Source organism: Schistocerca nitens, chromosome 4 (genome assembly GCF_023898315.1).
Source record: "Schistocerca nitens isolate TAMUIC-IGC-003100 chromosome 4, iqSchNite1.1, whole genome shotgun sequence".
Taxonomy (NCBI): Eukaryota; Metazoa; Arthropoda; class Insecta; order Orthoptera; family Acrididae; genus Schistocerca; species Schistocerca nitens.
The window spans coordinates 719,489,006-719,506,940 of record NC_064617.1 but is presented as its reverse complement, the minus strand read 5'-3'; the positions used below and the strand labels follow the sequence as shown (position 1 = coordinate 719,506,940).

Sequence of the window (17,935 nt, the reverse complement as noted above, 5' to 3'; positions counted from 1 at the left end):
CTCCAATGGCGACTTCACCGACTTCCCGCTGACGCTACTTTTCTGTCGTCTTAAACGATGGACATACTTGCAAGCAGCTGCGAGATCTTAAGAAAGGAAAACGCTGCACCACTGCTTTTGCCACACTCGAATGAATTGAATTGCGATTCTTAACAAGAAATGAATGCTCGCTCTGTCCAACACTTTGAAGCACATCTGCGTACTCACGAACACGGCGACGGCGCGACAAAATGACGGGGGCGCGTTCGTGGGCCTGCGACTGATTTCTGCAGTACTAGCGTCCGTGCGAGGTAAACCGAGAGCCGCAACAGACAGCGGCCGTCGCGAAACAGTATTCTGAAACATAAATTTCCGTCTTGTTGAGAATGGTGTCACTGGTTTGGATCCGCTTTCACCCACGCATGTCACATGTGTGCGAAAATTTCTGCTCGTTTTTACGCAAAATCACACGCAGCCGGTAGGATTCGAACCTACGCTCCCAGAGGGAATCTGATTTCGAGTCAGACGCCTTAACCACTCGGCCACGACTGCCAGTAGCGGAAGATCCTCCCGACACATGCAACTGCTACTGTTTAAAGCACTGCAGTGCCAGGAAACGGCGTAGCAGCATTCTTTTCCGTAGTGCTTACACCGCTACGAGACGTGCGGCTACCAAGGTATTAAAATTTCCGCCCGAACAGGGACTTTGAACCCTGGACCCTTAGGTTAAAAGCCTAATGCTCTACCGACTGAGCTATCCGGGCTCACGTTACCTGAACACCCCTCCCTTTAGGCATACTGACACATTGCCTCATGTCCTTTACTGTTGGGTAGTCGTTGCGTGGAGCTGTTACTATTAAAACGTCGTCTGACTGCTGTCTATAAACTCATTACGCTAGGGTCGTAACAGACTATCGAAGAAAGCTGACACACGATGTAAAGTGAAATTGCAGCAGTTTGTACGTCTCAGCAGAGGAGCTACGTGTTTTGTCGACACTCACTGGACAATTGTAAAATTCACAAGCGTCTCGAATGCAGTGTTTCCCACGTATTCGCTCATTTCACGGTTCCGTTGGAGATGTTCTTCACCTCTTGACACAAAAAAGGACGCAGTCGGTAGGACTCGAACCTACGCTCCCATAGGGAATCTGATTTCTAGTCAGACGCCTTAACCACTCGGCCACGACTGCCGGTCGCAGAAGCGTCTCTCGGCAAGTGCAACTTTTCAAGCAATCTGACGTAAGAACACGACATGGCCTCACTCGTTTCTGTAGTGCTTCCGTTGCCAGCACATTAGCCGTTACGACAGTGTATCAATTTTGGCCTGGACGGGGGTTTGAACCCGGGACCCTTTGGTTGAAAGTCTAGCGCTCTACCGGCTGAGCTACCCGGTCCCTCGGCCGAGCATTGTGGTACATGCTGCATGGTGTTTGAGTGATTCGCGTGTCGTAATTACTGGCTTATGGCTCCAATGGCGACTTCACCGACTTCCCACTGACGCACCGCTGACGCTACTTTTCTGTCGTCTTAAACGATGGACATACTTGCAAGCAGCTGCGAGATCTTAAGAAAAGGAAAACGCTGCACCACTGCTTTTGCCACACTCGAATGAATTGAATTGCGATTCTTAACAAGAAATGAATGCTCGCTCTGTCCAACACTTTGAAGCACATCTGCGTACTCACGAACACGGCGACGGCGCGACAAAATGACGGGGGCGCGTTCGTGGGCCTGCGACTGATTTCTGCAGTACTAGCGTCCGTGCGAGGTAAACCGAGAGCCGCAACAGACAGCGGCCGTCGCGAAACAGTATTCTGAAACATAAATTTCCGTCTTGTTGAGAATGGTGTCACTGGTTTGGATCCGCTTTCACCCACGCATGTCACATGTGTGCGAAAATTTCTGCTCGTTTTTACGCAAAATCACACGCAGCCGGTAGGATTCGAACCTACGCTCCCAGAGGGAATCTGATTTCGAGTCAGACGCCTTAACCACTCGGCCACGACTGCCAGTAGCGGAAGATCCTCCCGACACATGCAACTGCTACTGTTTAAAGCACTGCAGTGCCAGGAAACGGCGTAGCAGCATTCTTTTCCGTAGTGCTTACACCGCTACGAGACGTGCGGCTACCAAGGTATTAAAATTTCCGCCCGAACAGGGACTTGAACCCTGGACCCTTAGGTTAAAAGCCTAATGCTCTACCGACTGAGCTATCCGGGCTCACGTTACCTGATCACCCCTCCCTTTAGGCATACTGACACATTGCCTCATGTCCTTTACTGTTGGGTAGTCGTTGCGTGGAGCTGTTACTATTAAAACGTCGTCTGACTGCTGTCTATAAACTCATTACGCTAGGGTCGTAACAGACTATCGAAGAAAGCTGACACACGATGTAAAGTGAAATTGCAGCAGTTTGTACGTCTCAGCAGAGGAGCTACGTGTTTTGTCGACACTCACTGGACAATTGTAAAATTCACAAGCGTCTCGAATGCAGTGTTTCCCACGTATTCGCTCATTTCACGGTTCCGTTGGAGATGTTCTTCACCTCTTGACACAAAAAAGGACGCAGTCGGTAGGACTCGAACCTACGCTCCCATAGGGAATCTGATTTCTAGTCAGACGCCTTAACCACTCGGCCACGACTGCCGGTCGCAGAAGCGTCTCTCGGCAAGTGCAACTTTTCAAGCAATCTGACGTAAGAACACGACATGGCCTCACTCGTTTCTGTAGTGCTTCCGTTGCCAGCACATTAGCCGTTACGACAGTGTATCAATTTTGGCCTGGACGGGGGTTTGAACCCGGGACCCTTTGGTTGAAAGTCTAGCGCTCTACCGGCTGAGCTACCCGGTCCCTCGGCCGAGCATTGTGGTACATGCTGCATGGTGTTTGAGTGATTCGCGTGTCGTAATTACTGGCTTATGGCTCCAATGGCGACTTCACCGACTTCCCGCTGACGCTACTTTTCTGTCGTCTTAAACGATGGACATACTTGCAAGCAGCTGCGAGATCTTAAGAAAGGAAAACGCTGCACCACTGCTTTTGCCACACTCGAATGAATTGAATTGCGATTCTTAACAAGAAATGAATGCTCGCTCTGTCCAACACTTTGAAGCACATCTGCGTACTCACGAACACGGCGACGGCGCGACAAAATGACGGGGGCGCGTTCGTGGGCCTGCGACTGATTTCTGCAGTACTAGCGTCCGTGCGAGGTAAACCGAGAGCCGCAACAGACAGCGGCCGTCGCGAAACAGTATTCTGAAACATAAATTTCCGTCTTGTTGAGAATGGTGTCACTGGTTTGGATCCGCTTTCACCCACGCATGTCACATGTGTGCGAAAATTTCTGCTCGTTTTTACGCAAAATCACACGCAGCCGGTAGGATTCGAACCTACGCTCCCAGAGGGAATCTGATTTCGAGTCAGACGCCTTAACCACTCGGCCACGACTGCCAGTAGCGGAAGATCCTCCCGACACATGCAACTGCTACTGTTTAAAGCACTGCAGTGCCAGGAAACGGCGTAGCAGCATTCTTTTCCGTAGTGCTTACACCGCTACGAGACGTGCGGCTACCAAGGTATTAAAATTTCCGCCCGAACAGGGACTTGAACCCTGGACCCTTAGGTTAAAAGCCTAATGCTCTACCGACTGAGCTATCCGGGCTCACGTTACCTGAACACCCCTCCCTTTAGGCATACTGACACATTGCCTCATGTCCTTTACTGTTGGGTAGTCGTTGCGTGGAGCTGTTACTATTAAAACGTCGTCTGACTGCTGTCTATAAACTCATTACGCTAGGGTCGTAACAGACTATCGAAGAAAGCTGACACACGATGTAAAGTGAAATTGCAGCAGTTTGTACGTCTCAGCAGAGGAGCTACGTGTTTTGTCGACACTCACTGGACAATTGTAAAATTCACAAGCGTCTCGAATGCAGTGTTTCCCACGTATTCGCTCATTTCACGGTTCCGTTGGAGATGTTCTTCACCTCTTGACACAACAAAGGACGCAGTCGGTAGGACTCGAACCTACGCTCCCAGAGGGAATCTGATTTCTAGTCAGACGCCTTAACCACTCGGCCACGACTGCCGGTCGCAGAAGCGTCTCTCGGCAAGTGCAACTTTTCAAGCAATCTGACGTAAGAACACGACATGGCCTCACTCGTTTCTGTAGTGCTTCCGTTGCCAGCACATTAGCCGTTACGACAGTGTATCAATTTTGGCCTGGACGGGGGTTTGAACCCGGGACCCTTTGGTTGAAAGTCTAGCGCTCTACCGGCTGAGCTACCCGGTCCCTCGGCCGAGCATTGTGGTACATGCTGCATGGTGTTTGAGTGATTCGCGTGTCGTAATTACTGGCTTATGGCTCCAATGGCGACTTCACCGACTTCCCACTGACGCACCGCTGACGCTACTTTTCTGTCGTCTTAAACGATGGACATACTTGCAAGCAGCTGCGAGATCTTAAGAAAAGGAAAACGCTGCACCACTGCTTTTGCCACACTCGAATGAATTGAATTGCGATTCTTAACAAGAAATGAATGCTCGCTCTGTCCAACACTTTGAAGCACATCTGCGTACTCACGAACACGGCGACGGCGCGACAAAATGACGGGGGCGCGTTCGTGGGCCTGCGACTGATTTCTGCAGTACTAGCGTCCGTGCGAGGTAAACCGAGAGCCGCAACAGACAGCGGCCGTCGCGAAACAGTATTCTGAAACATAAATTTCCGTCTTGTTGAGAATGGTGTCACTGGTTTGGATCCGCTTTCACCCACGCATGTCACATGTGTGCGAAAATTTCTGCTCGTTTTTACGCAAAATCACACGCAGCCGGTAGGATTCGAACCTACGCTCCCAGAGGGAATCTGATTTCGAGTCAGACGCCTTAACCACTCGGCCACGACTGCCAGTAGCGGAAGATCCTCCCGACACATGCAACTGCTACTGTTTAAAGCACTGCAGTGCCAGGAAACGGCGTAGCAGCATTCTTTTCCGTAGTGCTTACACCGCTACGAGACGTGCGGCTACCAAGGTATTAAAATTTCCGCCCGAACAGGGACTTGAACCCTGGACCCTTAGGTTAAAAGCCTAATGCTCTACCGACTGAGCTATCCGGGCTCACGTTACCTGATCACCCCTCCCTTTAGGCATACTGACACATTGCCTCATGTCCTTTACTGTTGGGTAGTCGTTGCGTGGAGCTGTTACTATTAAAACGTCGTCTGACTGCTGTCTATAAACTCATTACGCTAGGGTCGTAACAGACTATCGAAGAAAGCTGACACACGATGTAAAGTGAAATTGCAGCAGTTTGTACGTCTCAGCAGAGGAGCTACGTGTTTTGTCGACACTCACTGGACAATTGTAAAATTCACAAGCGTCTCGAATGCAGTGTTTCCCACGTATTCGCTCATTTCACGGTTCCGTTGGAGATGTTCTTCACCTCTTGACACAAAAAAGGACGCAGTCGGTAGGACTCGAACCTACGCTCCCAGAGGGAATCTGATTTCTAGTCAGACGCCTTAACCACTCGGCCACGACTGCCGGTCGCAGAAGCGTCTCTCGGCAAGTGCAACTTTTCAAGCAATCTGACGTAAGAACACGACATGGCCTCACTCGTTTCTGTAGTGCTTCCGTTGCCAGCACATTAGCCGTTACGACAGTGTATCAATTTTGGCCTGGACGGGGGTTTGAACCCGGGACCCTTTGGTTGAAAGTCTAGCGCTCTACCGGCTGAGCTACCCGGTCCCTCGGCCGAGCATTGTGGTACATGCTGCATGGTGTTTGAGTGATTCGCGTGTCGTAATTACTGGCTTATGGCTCCAATGGCGACTTCACCGACTTCCCGCTGACGCTACTTTTCTGTCGTCTTAAACGATGGACATACTTGCAAGCAGCTGCGAGATCTTAAGAAAGGAAAACGCTGCACCACTGCTTTTGCCACACTCGAATGAATTGAATTGCGATTCTTAACAAGAAATGAATGCTCGCTCTGTCCAACACTTTGAAGCACATCTGCGTACTCACGAACACGGCGACGGCGCGACAAAATGACGGGGGCGCGTTCGTGGGCCTGCGACTGATTTCTGCAGTACTAGCGTCCGTGCGAGGTAAACCGAGAGCCGCAACAGACAGCGGCCGTCGCGAAACAGTATTCTGAAACATAAATTTCCGTCTTGTTGAGAATGGTGTCACTGGTTTGGATCCGCTTTCACCCACGCATGTCACATGTGTGCGAAAATTTCTGCTCGTTTTTACGCAAAATCACACGCAGCCGGTAGGATTCGAACCTACGCTCCCAGAGGGAATCTGATTTCGAGTCAGACGCCTTAACCACTCGGCCACGACTGCCAGTAGCGGAAGATCCTCCCGACACATGCAACTGCTACTGTTTAAAGCACTGCAGTGCCAGGAAACGGCGTAGCAGCATTCTTTTCCGTAGTGCTTACACCGCTACGAGACGTGCGGCTACCAAGGTATTAAAATTTCCGCCCGAACAGGGACTTGAACCCTGGACCCTTAGGTTAAAAGCCTAATGCTCTACCGACTGAGCTATCCGGGCTCACGTTACCTGAACACCCCTCCCTTTAGGCATACTGACACATTGCCTCATGTCCTTTACTGTTGGGTAGTCGTTGCGTGGAGCTGTTACTATTAAAACGTCGTCTGACTGCTGTCTATAAACTCATTACGCTAGGGTCGTAACAGACTATCGAAGAAAGCTGACACACGATGTAAAGTGAAATTGCAGCAGTTTGTACGTCTCAGCAGAGGAGCTACGTGTTTTGTCGACACTCACTGGACAATTGTAAAATTCACAAGCGTCTCGAATGCAGTGTTTCCCACGTATTCGCTCATTTCACGGTTCCGTTGGAGATGTTCTTCACCTCTTGACACAACAAAGGACGCAGTCGGTAGGACTCGAACCTACGCTCCCAGAGGGAATCTGATTTCTAGTCAGACGCCTTAACCACTCGGCCACGACTGCCGGTCGCAGAAGCGTCTCTCGGCAAGTGCAACTTTTCAAGCAATCTGACGTAAGAACACGACATGGCCTCACTCGTTTCTGTAGTGCTTCCGTTGCCAGCACATTAGCCGTTACGACAGTGTATCAATTTTGGCCTGGACGGGGGTTTGAACCCGGGACCCTTTGGTTGAAAGTCTAGCGCTCTACCGGCTGAGCTACCCGGTCCCTCGGCCGAGCATTGTGGTACATGCTGCATGGTGTTTGAGTGATTCGCGTGTCGTAATTACTGGCTTATGGCTCCAATGGCGACTTCACCGACTTCCCACTGACGCACCGCTGACGCTACTTTTCTGTCGTCTTAAACGATGGACATACTTGCAAGCAGCTGCGAGATCTTAAGAAAGGAAAACGCTGCACCACTGCTTTTGCCACACTCGAATGAATTGAATTGCGATTCTTAACAAGAAATGAATGCTCGCTCTGTCCAACACTTTGAAGCACATCTGCGTACTCACGAACACGGCGACGGCGCGACAAAATGACGGGGGCGCGTTCGTGGGCCTGCGACTGATTTCTGCAGTACTAGCGTCCGTGCGAGGTAAACCGAGAGCCGCAACAGACAGCGGCCGTCGCGAAACAGTATTCTGAAACATAAATTTCCGTCTTGTTGAGAATGGTGTCACTGGTTTGGATCCGCTTTCACCCACGCATGTCACATGTGTGCGAAAATTTCTGCTCGTTTTTACGCAAAATCACACGCAGCCGGTAGGATTCGAACCTACGCTCCCAGAGGGAATCTGATTTCGAGTCAGACGCCTTAACCACTCGGCCACGACTGCCAGTAGCGGAAGATCCTCCCGACACATGCAACTGCTACTGTTTAAAGCACTGCAGTGCCAGGAAACGGCGTAGCAGCATTCTTTTCCGTAGTGCTTACACCGCTACGAGACGTGCGGCTACCAAGGTATTAAAATTTCCGCCCGAACAGGGACTTGAACCCTGGACCCTTAGGTTAAAAGCCTAATGCTCTACCGACTGAGCTATCCGGGCTCACGTTACCTGATCACCCCTCCCTTTAGGCATACTGACACATTGCCTCATGTCCTTTACTGTTGGGTAGTCGTTGCGTGGAGCTGTTACTATTAAAACGTCGTCTGACTGCTGTCTATAAACTCATTACGCTAGGGTCGTAACAGACTATCGAAGAAAGCTGACACACGATGTAAAGTGAAATTGCAGCAGTTTGTACGTCTCAGCAGAGGAGCTACGTGTTTTGTCGACACTCACTGGACAATTGTAAAATTCACAAGCGTCTCGAATGCAGTGTTTCCCACGTATTCGCTCATTTCACGGTTCCGTTGGAGATGTTCTTCACCTCTTGACACAAAAAAGGACGCAGTCGGTAGGACTCGAACCTACGCTCCCAGAGGGAATCTGATTTCTAGTCAGACGCCTTAACCACTCGGCCACGACTGCCGGTCGCAGAAGCGTCTCTCGGCAAGTGCAACTTTTCAAGCAATCTGACGTAAGAACACGACATGGCCTCACTCGTTTCTGTAGTGCTTCCGTTGCCAGCACATTAGCCGTTACGACAGTGTATCAATTTTGGCCTGGACGGGGGTTTGAACCCGGGACCCTTTGGTTGAAAGTCTAGCGCTCTACCGGCTGAGCTACCCGGTCCCTCGGCCGAGCATTGTGGTACATGCTGCATGGTGTTTGAGTGATTCGCGTGTCGTAATTACTGGCTTATGGCTCCAATGGCGACTTCACCGACTTCCCGCTGACGCTACTTTTCTGTCGTCTTAAACGATGGACATACTTGCAAGCAGCTGCGAGATCTTAAGAAAGGAAAACGCTGCACCACTGCTTTTGCCACACTCGAATGAATTGAATTGCGATTCTTAACAAGAAATGAATGCTCGCTCTGTCCAACACTTTGAAGCACATCTGCGTACTCACGAACACGGCGACGGCGCGACAAAATGACGGGGGCGCGTTCGTGGGCCTGCGACTGATTTCTGCAGTACTAGCGTCCGTGCGAGGTAAACCGAGAGCCGCAACAGACAGCGGCCGTCGCGAAACAGTATTCTGAAACATAAATTTCCGTCTTGTTGAGAATGGTGTCACTGGTTTGGATCCGCTTTCACCCACGCATGTCACATGTGTGCGAAAATTTCTGCTCGTTTTTACGCAAAATCACACGCAGCCGGTAGGATTCGAACCTACGCTCCCAGAGGGAATCTGATTTCGAGTCAGACGCCTTAACCACTCGGCCACGACTGCCAGTAGCGGAAGATCCTCCCGACACATGCAACTGCTACTGTTTAAAGCACTGCAGTGCCAGGAAACGGCGTAGCAGCATTCTTTTCCGTAGTGCTTACACCGCTACGAGACGTGCGGCTACCAAGGTATTAAAATTTCCGCCCGAACAGGGACTTGAACCCTGGACCCTTAGGTTAAAAGCCTAATGCTCTACCGACTGAGCTATCCGGGCTCACGTTACCTGATCACCCCTCCCTTTAGGCATACTGACACATTGCCTCATGTCCTTTACTGTTGGGTAGTCGTTGCGTGGAGCTGTTACTATTAAAACGTCGTCTGACTGCTGTCTATAAACTCATTACGCTAGGGTCGTAACAGACTATCGAAGAAAGCTGACACACGATGTAAAGTGAAATTGCAGCAGTTTGTACGTCTCAGCAGAGGAGCTACGTGTTTTGTCGACACTCACTGGACAATTGTAAAATTCACAAGCGTCTCGAATGCAGTGTTTCCCACGTATTCGCTCATTTCACGGTTCCGTTGGAGATGTTCTTCACCTCTTGACACAAAAAAGGACGCAGTCGGTAGGACTCGAACCTACGCTCCCAGAGGGAATCTGATTTCTAGTCAGACGCCTTAACCACTCGGCCACGACTGCCGGTCGCAGAAGCGTCTCTCGGCAAGTGCAACTTTTCAAGCAATCTGACGTAAGAACACGACATGGCCTCACTCGTTTCTGTAGTGCTTCCGTTGCCAGCACATTAGCCGTTACGACAGTGTATCAATTTTGGCCTGGACGGGGGTTTGAACCCGGGACCCTTTGGTTGAAAGTCTAGCGCTCTACCGGCTGAGCTACCCGGTCCCTCGGCCGAGCATTGTGGTACATGCTGCATGGTGTTTGAGTGATTCGCGTGTCGTAATTACTGGCTTATGGCTCCAATGGCGACTTCACCGACTTCCCGCTGACGCTACTTTTCTGTCGTCTTAAACGATGGACATACTTGCAAGCAGCTGCGAGATCTTAAGAAAGGAAAACGCTGCACCACTGCTTTTGCCACACTCGAATGAATTGAATTGCGATTCTTAACAAGAAATGAATGCTCGCTCTGTCCAACACTTTGAAGCACATCTGCGTACTCACGAACACGGCGACGGCGCGACAAAATGACGGGGGCGCGTTCGTGGGCCTGCGACTGATTTATGCAGTACTAGCGTCCGTGCGAGGTAAACCGAGAGCCGCAACAGACAGCGGCCGTCGCGAAACAGTATTCTGAAACATAAATTTCCGTCTTGTTGAGAATGGTGTCACTGGTTTGGATCCGCTTTCACCCACGCATGTCACATGTGTGCGAAAATTTCTGCTCGTTTTTACGCAAAATCACACGCAGCCGGTAGGATTCGAACCTACGCTCCCAGAGGGAATCTGATTTCGAGTCAGACGCCTTAACCACTCGGCCACGACTGCCAGTAGCGGAAGATCCTCCCGACACATGCAACTGCTACTGTTTAAAGCACTGCAGTGCCAGGAAACGGCGTAGCAGCATTCTTTTCCGTAGTGCTTACACCGCTACGAGACGTGCGGCTACCAAGGTATTAAAATTTCCGCCCGAACAGGGACTTGAACCCTGGACCCTTAGGTTAAAAGCCTAATGCTCTACCGACTGAGCTATCCGGGCTCACGTTACCTGAACACCCCTCCCTTTAGGCATACTGACACATTGCCTCATGTCCTTTACTGTTGGGTAGTCGTTGCGTGGAGCTGTTACTATTAAAACGTCGTCTGACTGCTGTCTATAAACTCATTACGCTAGGGTCGTAACAGACTATCGAAGAAAGCTGACACACGATGTAAAGTGAAATTGCAGCAGTTTGTACGTCTCAGCAGAGGAGCTACGTGTTTTGTCGACACTCACTGGACAATTGTAAAATTCACAAGCGTCTCGAATGCAGTGTTTCCCACGTATTCGCTCATTTCACGGTTCCGTTGGAGATGTTCTTCACCTCTTGACACAACAAAGGACGCAGTCGGTAGGACTCGAACCTACGCTCCCAGAGGGAATCTGATTTCTAGTCAGACGCCTTAACCACTCGGCCACGACTGCCGGTCGCAGAAGCGTTTCTCGGCAAGTGCAACTTTTCAAGCAATCTGACGTAAGAACACGACATGGCCTCACTCGTTTCTGTAGTGCTTCCGTTGCCAGCACATTAGCCGTTACGACAGTGTATCAATTTTGGCCTGGACGGGGGTTTGAACCCGGGACCCTTTGGTTGAAAGTCTAGCGCTCTACCGGCTGAGCTACCCGGTCCCTCGGCCGAGCATTGTGGTACATGCTGCATGGTGTTTGAGTGATTCGCGTGTCGTAATTACTGGCTTATGGCTCCAATGGCGACTTCACCGACTTCCCGCTGACGCTACTTTTCTGTCGTCTTAAACGATGGACATACTTGCAAGCAGCTGCGAGATCTTAAGAAAGGAAAACGCTGCACCACTGCTTTTGCCACACTCGAATGAATTGAATTGCGATTCTTAACAAGAAATGAATGCTCGCTCTGTCCAACACTTTGAAGCACATCTGCGTACTCACGAACACGGCGACGGCGCGACAAAATGACGGGGGCGCGTTCGTGGGCCTGCGACTGATTTATGCAGTACTAGCGTCCGTGCGAGGTAAACCGAGAGCCGCAACAGACAGCGGCCGTCGCGAAACAGTATTCTGAAACATAAATTTCCGTCTTGTTGAGAATGGTGTCACTGGTTTGGATCCGCTTTCACCCACGCATGTCACATGTGTGCGAAAATTTCTGCTCGTTTTTACGCAAAATCACACGCAGCCGGTAGGATTCGAACCTACGCTCCCAGAGGGAATCTGATTTCGAGTCAGACGCCTTAACCACTCGGCCACGACTGCCAGTAGCGGAAGATCCTCCCGACACATGCAACTGCTACTGTTTAAAGCACTGCAGTGCCAGGAAACGGCGTAGCAGCATTCTTTTCCGTAGTGCTTACACCGCTACGAGACGTGCGGCTACCAAGGTATTAAAATTTCCGCCCGAACAGGGACTTGAACCCTGGACCCTTAGGTTAAAAGCCTAATGCTCTACCGACTGAGCTATCCGGGCTCACGTTACCTGAACACCCCTCCCTTTAGGCATACTGACACATTGCCTCATGTCCTTTACTGTTGGGTAGTCGTTGCGTGGAGCTGTTACTATTAAAACGTCGTCTGACTGCTGTCTATAAACTCATTACGCTAGGGTCGTAACAGACTATCGAAGAAAGCTGACACACGATGTAAAGTGAAATTGCAGCAGTTTGTACGTCTCAGCAGAGGAGCTACGTGTTTTGTCGACACTCACTGGACAATTGTAAAATTCACAAGCGTCTCGAATGCAGTGTTTCCCACGTATTCGCTCATTTCACGGTTCCGTTGGAGATGTTCTTCACCTCTTGACACAACAAAGGACGCAGTCGGTAGGACTCGAACCTACGCTCCCAGAGGGAATCTGATTTCTAGTCAGACGCCTTAACCACTCGGCCACGACTGCCGGTCGCAGAAGCGTCTCTCGGCAAGTGCAACTTTTCAAGCAATCTGACGTAAGAACACGACATGGCCTCACTCGTTTCTGTAGTGCTTCCGTTGCCAGCACATTAGCCGTTACGACAGTGTATCAATTTTGGCCTGGACGGGGGTTTGAACCCGGGACCCTTTGGTTGAAAGTCTAGCGCTCTACCGGCTGAGCTACCCGGTCCCTCGGCCGAGCATTGTGGTACATGCTGCATGGTGTTTGAGTGATTCGCGTGTCGTAATTACTGGCTTATGGCTCCAATGGCGACTTCACCGACTTCCCACTGACGCACCGCTGACGCTACTTTTCTGTCGTCTTAAACGATGGACATACTTGCAAGCAGCTGCGAGATCTTAAGAAAGGAAAACGCTGCACCACTGCTTTTGCCACACTCGAATGAATTGAATTGCGATTCTTAACAAGAAATGAATGCTCGCTCTGTCCAACACTTTGAAGCACATCTGCGTACTCACGAACACGGCGACGGCGCGACAAAATGACGGGGGCGCGTTCGTGGGCCTGCGACTGATTTCTGCAGTACTAGCGTCCGTGCGAGGTAAACCGAGAGCCGCAACAGACAGCGGCCGTCGCGAAACAGTATTCTGAAACATAAATTTCCGTCTTGTTGAGAATGGTGTCACTGGTTTGGATCCGCTTTCACCCACGCATGTCACATGTGTGCGAAAATTTCTGCTCGTTTTTACGCAAAATCACACGCAGCCGGTAGGATTCGAACCTACGCTCCCAGAGGGAATCTGATTTCGAGTCAGACGCCTTAACCACTCGGCCACGACTGCCAGTAGCGGAAGATCCTCCCGACACATGCAACTGCTACTGTTTAAAGCACTGCAGTGCCAGGAAACGGCGTAGCAGCATTCTTTTCCGTAGTGCTTACACCGCTACGAGACGTGCGGCTACCAAGGTATTAAAATTTCCGCCCGAACAGGGACTTGAACCCTGGACCCTTAGGTTAAAAGCCTAATGCTCTACCGACTGAGCTATCCGGGCTCACGTTACCTGATCACCCCTCCCTTTAGGCATACTGACACATTGCCTCATGTCCTTTACTGTTGGGTAGTCGTTGCGTGGAGCTGTTACTATTAAAACGTCGTCTGACTGCTGTCTATAAACTCATTACGCTAGGGTCGTAACAGACTATCGAAGAAAGCTGACACACGATGTAAAGTGAAATTGCAGCAGTTTGTACGTCTCAGCAGAGGAGCTACGTGTTTTGTCGACACTCACTGGACAATTGTAAAATTCACAAGCGTCTCGAATGCAGTGTTTCCCACGTATTCGCTCATTTCACGGTTCCGTTGGAGATGTTCTTCACCTCTTGACACAAAAAAGGACGCAGTCGGTAGGACTCGAACCTACGCTCCCAGAGGGAATCTGATTTCTAGTCAGACGCCTTAACCACTCGGCCACGACTGCCGGTCGCAGAAGCGTCTCTCGGCAAGTGCAACTTTTCAAGCAATCTGACGTAAGAACACGACATGGCCTCACTCGTTTCTGTAGTGCTTCCGTTGCCAGCACATTAGCCGTTACGACAGTGTATCAATTTTGGCCTGGACGGGGGTTTGAACCCGGGACCCTTTGGTTGAAAGTCTAGCGCTCTACCGGCTGAGCTACCCGGTCCCTCGGCCGAGCATTGTGGTACATGCTGCATGGTGTTTGAGTGATTCGCGTGTCGTAATTACTGGCTTATGGCTCCAATGGCGACTTCACCGACTTCCCGCTGACGCTACTTTTCTGTCGTCTTAAACGATGGACATACTTGCAAGCAGCTGCGAGATCTTAAGAAAGGAAAACGCTGCACCACTGCTTTTGCCACACTCGAATGAATTGAATTGCGATTCTTAACAAGAAATGAATGCTCGCTCTGTCCAACACTTTGAAGCACATCTGCGTACTCACGAACACGGCGACGGCGCGACAAAATGACGGGGGCGCGTTCGTGGGCCTGCGACTGATTTCTGCAGTACTAGCGTCCGTGCGAGGTAAACCGAGAGCCGCAACAGACAGCGGCCGTCGCGAAACAGTATTCTGAAACATAAATTTCCGTCTTGTTGAGAATGGTGTCACTGGTTTGGATCCGCTTTCACCCACGCATGTCACATGTGTGCGAAAATTTCTGCTCGTTTTTACGCAAAATCACACGCAGCCGGTAGGATTCGAACCTACGCTCCCAGAGGGAATCTGATTTCGAGTCAGACGCCTTAACCACTCGGCCACGACTGCCAGTAGCGGAAGATCCTCCCGACACATGCAACTGCTACTGTTTAAAGCACTGCAGTGCCAGGAAACGGCGTAGCAGCATTCTTTTCCGTAGTGCTTACACCGCTACGAGACGTGCGGCTACCAAGGTATTAAAATTTCCGCCCGAACAGGGACTTGAACCCTGGACCCTTAGGTTAAAAGCCTAATGCTCTACCGACTGAGCTATCCGGGCTCACGTTACCTGATCACCCCTCCCTTTAGGCATACTGACACATTGCCTCATGTCCTTTACTGTTGGGTAGTCGTTGCGTGGAGCTGTTACTATTAAAACGTCGTCTGACTGCTGTCTATAAACTCATTACGCTAGGGTCGTAACAGACTATCGAAGAAAGCTGACACACGATGTAAAGTGAAATTGCAGCAGTTTGTACGTCTCAGCAGAGGAGCTACGTGTTTTGTCGACACTCACTGGACAATTGTAAAATTCACAAGCGTCTCGAATGCAGTGTTTCCCACGTATTCGCTCATTTCACGGTTCCGTTGGAGATGTTCTTCACCTCTTGACACAAAAAAGGACGCAGTCGGTAGGACTCGAACCTACGCTCCCAGAGGGAATCTGATTTCTAGTCAGACGCCTTAACCACTCGGCCACGACTGCCGGTCGCAGAAGCGTCTCTCGGCAAGTGCAACTTTTCAAGCAATCTGACGTAAGAACACGACATGGCCTCACTCGTTTCTGTAGTGCTTCCGTTGCCAGCACATTAGCCGTTACGACAGTGTATCAATTTTGGCCTGGACGGGGGTTTGAACCCGGGACCCTTTGGTTGAAAGTCTAGCGCTCTACCGGCTGAGCTACCCGGTCCCTCGGCCGAGCATTGTGGTACATGCTGCATGGTGTTTGAGTGATTCGCGTGTCGTAATTACTGGCTTATGGCTCCAATGGCGACTTCACCGACTTCCCGCTGACGCTACTTTTCTGTCGTCTTAAACGATGGACATACTTGCAAGCAGCTGCGAGATCTTAAGAAAGGAAAACGCTGCACCACTGCTTTTGCCACACTCGAATGAATTGAATTGCGATTCTTAACAAGAAATGAATGCTCGCTCTGTCCAACACTTTGAAGCACATCTGCGTACTCACGAACACGGCGACGGCGCGACAAAATGACGGGGGCGCGTTCGTGGGCCTGCGACTGATTTCTGCAGTACTAGCGTCCGTGCGAGGTAAACCGAGAGCCGCAACAGACAGCGGCCGTCGCGAAACAGTATTCTGAAACATAAATTTCCGTCTTGTTGAGAATGGTGTCACTGGTTTGGATCCGCTTTCACCCACGCATGTCACATGTGTGCGAAAATTTCTGCTCGTTTTTACGCAAAATCACACGCAGCCGGTAGGATTCGAACCTACGCTCCCAGAGGGAATCTGATTTCGAGTCAGACGCCTTAACCACTCGGCCACGACTGCCAGTAGCGGAAGATCCTCCCGACACATGCAACTGCTACTGTTTAAAGCACTGCAGTGCCAGGAAACGGCGTAGCAGCATTCTTTTCCGTAGTGCTTACACCGCTACGAGACGTGCGGCTACCAAGGTATTAAAATTTCCGCCCGAACAGGGACTTGAACCCTGGACCCTTAGGTTAAAAGCCTAATGCTCTACCGACTGAGCTATCCGGGCTCACGTTACCTGAACACCCCTCCCTTTAGGCATACTGACACATTGCCTCATGTCCTTTACTGTTGGGTAGTCGTTGCGTGGAGCTGTTACTATTAAAACGTCGTCTGACTGCTGTCTATAAACTCATTACGCTAGGGTCGTAACAGACTATCGAAGAAAGCTGACACACGATGTAAAGTGAAATTGCAGCAGTTTGTACGTCTCAGCAGAGGAGCTACGTGTTTTGTCGACACTCACTGGACAATTGTAAAATTCACAAGCGTCTCGAATGCAGTGTTTCCCACGTATTCGCTCATTTCACGGTTCCGTTGGAGATGTTCTTCACCTCTTGACACAAAAAAAGGACGCAGTCGGTAGGACTCGAACCTACGCTCCCAGAGGGAATCTGATTTCTAGTCAGACGCCTTAACCACTCGGCCACGACTGCCGGTCACAGAAGCGTCTCTCGGCAAGTGCAACTTTTCAAGCAATCTGACGTAAGAACACGACATGGCCTCACTCGTTTCTGTAGTGCTTCCGTTGCCAGCACATTAGCCGTTACGACAGTGTATCAATTTTGGCCTGGACGGGGGTTTGAACCCGGGACCCTTTGGTTGAAAGTCTAGCGCTCTACCGGCTGAGCTACCCGGTCCCTCGGCCGAGCATTGTGGTACATGCTGCATGGTGTTTGAGTGATTCGCGTGTCGTAATTACTGGCTTATGGCTCCAATGGCGACTTCACCGACTTCCCACTGACGCACCGCTGACGCTACTTTTCTGTCGTCTTAAACGATGGACATACTTGCAAGCAGCTGCGAGATCTTAAGAAAGGAAAACGCTGCACCACTGCTTTTGCCACACTCGAATGAATTGAATTGCGATTCTTAACAAGAAATGAATGCTCGCTCTGTCCAACACTTTGAAGCACATCTGCGTACTCACGAACACGGCGACGGCGCGACAAAATGACGGGGGCGCGTTCGTGGGCCTGCGACTGATTTCTGCAGTACTAGCGTCCGTGCGAGGTAAACCGAGAGCCGCAACAGACAGCGGCCGTCGCGAAACAGTATTCTGAAACATAAATTTCCGTCTTGTTGAGAATGGTGTCACTGGTTTGGATCCGCTTTCACCCACGCATGTCACATGTGTGCGAAAATTTCTGCTCGTTTTTACGCAAAATCACACGCAGCCGGTAGGATTCGAACCTACGCTCCCAGAGGGAATCTGATTTCGAGTCAGACGCCTTAACCACTCGGCCACGACTGCCAGTAGCGGAAGATCCT

The 17,935-nt window shown here is 50.6% G+C and overlaps 37 non-coding genes across 37 annotated transcripts; all 37 read right to left on the bottom strand.

The window, feature by feature from the left end:
• Positions 1–449: 449 nt before the first annotated feature.
• Trnas-cga (transfer RNA serine (anticodon CGA)) lies at positions 450–531 on the bottom strand. The gene has a single exon. It is a non-coding gene; the product is annotated as a tRNA-Ser (tRNA).
• A 138-nt stretch (positions 532–669) lies between these two features.
• Positions 670–743, bottom strand: Trnak-uuu (transfer RNA lysine (anticodon UUU)). The gene has a single exon. It is a non-coding gene; the product is annotated as a tRNA-Lys (tRNA).
• A 344-nt stretch (positions 744–1,087) lies between these two features.
• On the bottom strand, positions 1,088–1,169 carry Trnas-aga (transfer RNA serine (anticodon AGA)). The gene has a single exon. It is a non-coding gene; the product is annotated as a tRNA-Ser (tRNA).
• Positions 1,170–1,906: 737 nt separating this feature from the next.
• Positions 1,907–1,988, bottom strand: Trnas-cga (transfer RNA serine (anticodon CGA)). Its single transcript has one exon. It is a non-coding gene; the product is annotated as a tRNA-Ser (tRNA).
• Positions 1,989–2,126: 138 nt separating this feature from the next.
• Positions 2,127–2,199, bottom strand: Trnak-uuu (transfer RNA lysine (anticodon UUU)). The gene has a single exon. It is a non-coding gene; the product is annotated as a tRNA-Lys (tRNA).
• Positions 2,200–2,543: 344 nt separating this feature from the next.
• Positions 2,544–2,625, bottom strand: Trnas-aga (transfer RNA serine (anticodon AGA)). The gene has a single exon. It is a non-coding gene; the product is annotated as a tRNA-Ser (tRNA).
• A 725-nt stretch (positions 2,626–3,350) lies between these two features.
• Positions 3,351–3,432, bottom strand: Trnas-cga (transfer RNA serine (anticodon CGA)). Its single transcript has one exon. It is a non-coding gene; the product is annotated as a tRNA-Ser (tRNA).
• Positions 3,433–3,570: 138 nt separating this feature from the next.
• On the bottom strand, positions 3,571–3,643 carry Trnak-uuu (transfer RNA lysine (anticodon UUU)). Its single transcript has one exon. It is a non-coding gene; the product is annotated as a tRNA-Lys (tRNA).
• Positions 3,644–3,987: 344 nt separating this feature from the next.
• Trnas-aga (transfer RNA serine (anticodon AGA)) lies at positions 3,988–4,069 on the bottom strand. The gene has a single exon. It is a non-coding gene; the product is annotated as a tRNA-Ser (tRNA).
• Positions 4,070–4,806: 737 nt separating this feature from the next.
• Positions 4,807–4,888, bottom strand: Trnas-cga (transfer RNA serine (anticodon CGA)). The gene has a single exon. It is a non-coding gene; the product is annotated as a tRNA-Ser (tRNA).
• A 138-nt stretch (positions 4,889–5,026) lies between these two features.
• On the bottom strand, positions 5,027–5,099 carry Trnak-uuu (transfer RNA lysine (anticodon UUU)). Its single transcript has one exon. It is a non-coding gene; the product is annotated as a tRNA-Lys (tRNA).
• Positions 5,100–5,443: 344 nt separating this feature from the next.
• On the bottom strand, positions 5,444–5,525 carry Trnas-aga (transfer RNA serine (anticodon AGA)). The gene has a single exon. It is a non-coding gene; the product is annotated as a tRNA-Ser (tRNA).
• A 725-nt stretch (positions 5,526–6,250) lies between these two features.
• Trnas-cga (transfer RNA serine (anticodon CGA)) lies at positions 6,251–6,332 on the bottom strand. Its single transcript has one exon. It is a non-coding gene; the product is annotated as a tRNA-Ser (tRNA).
• Positions 6,333–6,470: 138 nt separating this feature from the next.
• On the bottom strand, positions 6,471–6,543 carry Trnak-uuu (transfer RNA lysine (anticodon UUU)). Its single transcript has one exon. It is a non-coding gene; the product is annotated as a tRNA-Lys (tRNA).
• A 344-nt stretch (positions 6,544–6,887) lies between these two features.
• Positions 6,888–6,969, bottom strand: Trnas-aga (transfer RNA serine (anticodon AGA)). The gene has a single exon. It is a non-coding gene; the product is annotated as a tRNA-Ser (tRNA).
• Positions 6,970–7,705: 736 nt separating this feature from the next.
• Positions 7,706–7,787, bottom strand: Trnas-cga (transfer RNA serine (anticodon CGA)). Its single transcript has one exon. It is a non-coding gene; the product is annotated as a tRNA-Ser (tRNA).
• Positions 7,788–7,925: 138 nt separating this feature from the next.
• Trnak-uuu (transfer RNA lysine (anticodon UUU)) lies at positions 7,926–7,998 on the bottom strand. Its single transcript has one exon. It is a non-coding gene; the product is annotated as a tRNA-Lys (tRNA).
• Positions 7,999–8,342: 344 nt separating this feature from the next.
• Trnas-aga (transfer RNA serine (anticodon AGA)) lies at positions 8,343–8,424 on the bottom strand. The gene has a single exon. It is a non-coding gene; the product is annotated as a tRNA-Ser (tRNA).
• A 725-nt stretch (positions 8,425–9,149) lies between these two features.
• Trnas-cga (transfer RNA serine (anticodon CGA)) lies at positions 9,150–9,231 on the bottom strand. The gene has a single exon. It is a non-coding gene; the product is annotated as a tRNA-Ser (tRNA).
• A 138-nt stretch (positions 9,232–9,369) lies between these two features.
• Positions 9,370–9,442, bottom strand: Trnak-uuu (transfer RNA lysine (anticodon UUU)). The gene has a single exon. It is a non-coding gene; the product is annotated as a tRNA-Lys (tRNA).
• Positions 9,443–9,786: 344 nt separating this feature from the next.
• Positions 9,787–9,868, bottom strand: Trnas-aga (transfer RNA serine (anticodon AGA)). The gene has a single exon. It is a non-coding gene; the product is annotated as a tRNA-Ser (tRNA).
• Positions 9,869–10,593: 725 nt separating this feature from the next.
• Positions 10,594–10,675, bottom strand: Trnas-cga (transfer RNA serine (anticodon CGA)). The gene has a single exon. It is a non-coding gene; the product is annotated as a tRNA-Ser (tRNA).
• A 138-nt stretch (positions 10,676–10,813) lies between these two features.
• Trnak-uuu (transfer RNA lysine (anticodon UUU)) lies at positions 10,814–10,886 on the bottom strand. Its single transcript has one exon. It is a non-coding gene; the product is annotated as a tRNA-Lys (tRNA).
• A 344-nt stretch (positions 10,887–11,230) lies between these two features.
• Positions 11,231–11,312, bottom strand: Trnas-aga (transfer RNA serine (anticodon AGA)). The gene has a single exon. It is a non-coding gene; the product is annotated as a tRNA-Ser (tRNA).
• Positions 11,313–12,037: 725 nt separating this feature from the next.
• On the bottom strand, positions 12,038–12,119 carry Trnas-cga (transfer RNA serine (anticodon CGA)). Its single transcript has one exon. It is a non-coding gene; the product is annotated as a tRNA-Ser (tRNA).
• Positions 12,120–12,257: 138 nt separating this feature from the next.
• On the bottom strand, positions 12,258–12,330 carry Trnak-uuu (transfer RNA lysine (anticodon UUU)). The gene has a single exon. It is a non-coding gene; the product is annotated as a tRNA-Lys (tRNA).
• A 344-nt stretch (positions 12,331–12,674) lies between these two features.
• Trnas-aga (transfer RNA serine (anticodon AGA)) lies at positions 12,675–12,756 on the bottom strand. The gene has a single exon. It is a non-coding gene; the product is annotated as a tRNA-Ser (tRNA).
• Positions 12,757–13,492: 736 nt separating this feature from the next.
• On the bottom strand, positions 13,493–13,574 carry Trnas-cga (transfer RNA serine (anticodon CGA)). Its single transcript has one exon. It is a non-coding gene; the product is annotated as a tRNA-Ser (tRNA).
• Positions 13,575–13,712: 138 nt separating this feature from the next.
• On the bottom strand, positions 13,713–13,785 carry Trnak-uuu (transfer RNA lysine (anticodon UUU)). The gene has a single exon. It is a non-coding gene; the product is annotated as a tRNA-Lys (tRNA).
• Positions 13,786–14,129: 344 nt separating this feature from the next.
• Trnas-aga (transfer RNA serine (anticodon AGA)) lies at positions 14,130–14,211 on the bottom strand. The gene has a single exon. It is a non-coding gene; the product is annotated as a tRNA-Ser (tRNA).
• Positions 14,212–14,936: 725 nt separating this feature from the next.
• On the bottom strand, positions 14,937–15,018 carry Trnas-cga (transfer RNA serine (anticodon CGA)). The gene has a single exon. It is a non-coding gene; the product is annotated as a tRNA-Ser (tRNA).
• A 138-nt stretch (positions 15,019–15,156) lies between these two features.
• Positions 15,157–15,229, bottom strand: Trnak-uuu (transfer RNA lysine (anticodon UUU)). Its single transcript has one exon. It is a non-coding gene; the product is annotated as a tRNA-Lys (tRNA).
• A 344-nt stretch (positions 15,230–15,573) lies between these two features.
• On the bottom strand, positions 15,574–15,655 carry Trnas-aga (transfer RNA serine (anticodon AGA)). Its single transcript has one exon. It is a non-coding gene; the product is annotated as a tRNA-Ser (tRNA).
• A 725-nt stretch (positions 15,656–16,380) lies between these two features.
• On the bottom strand, positions 16,381–16,462 carry Trnas-cga (transfer RNA serine (anticodon CGA)). The gene has a single exon. It is a non-coding gene; the product is annotated as a tRNA-Ser (tRNA).
• Positions 16,463–16,600: 138 nt separating this feature from the next.
• Positions 16,601–16,673, bottom strand: Trnak-uuu (transfer RNA lysine (anticodon UUU)). The gene has a single exon. It is a non-coding gene; the product is annotated as a tRNA-Lys (tRNA).
• Positions 16,674–17,018: 345 nt separating this feature from the next.
• On the bottom strand, positions 17,019–17,100 carry Trnas-aga (transfer RNA serine (anticodon AGA)). The gene has a single exon. It is a non-coding gene; the product is annotated as a tRNA-Ser (tRNA).
• Positions 17,101–17,836: 736 nt separating this feature from the next.
• Positions 17,837–17,918, bottom strand: Trnas-cga (transfer RNA serine (anticodon CGA)). Its single transcript has one exon. It is a non-coding gene; the product is annotated as a tRNA-Ser (tRNA).
• Positions 17,919–17,935: the final 17 nt, after the last annotated feature.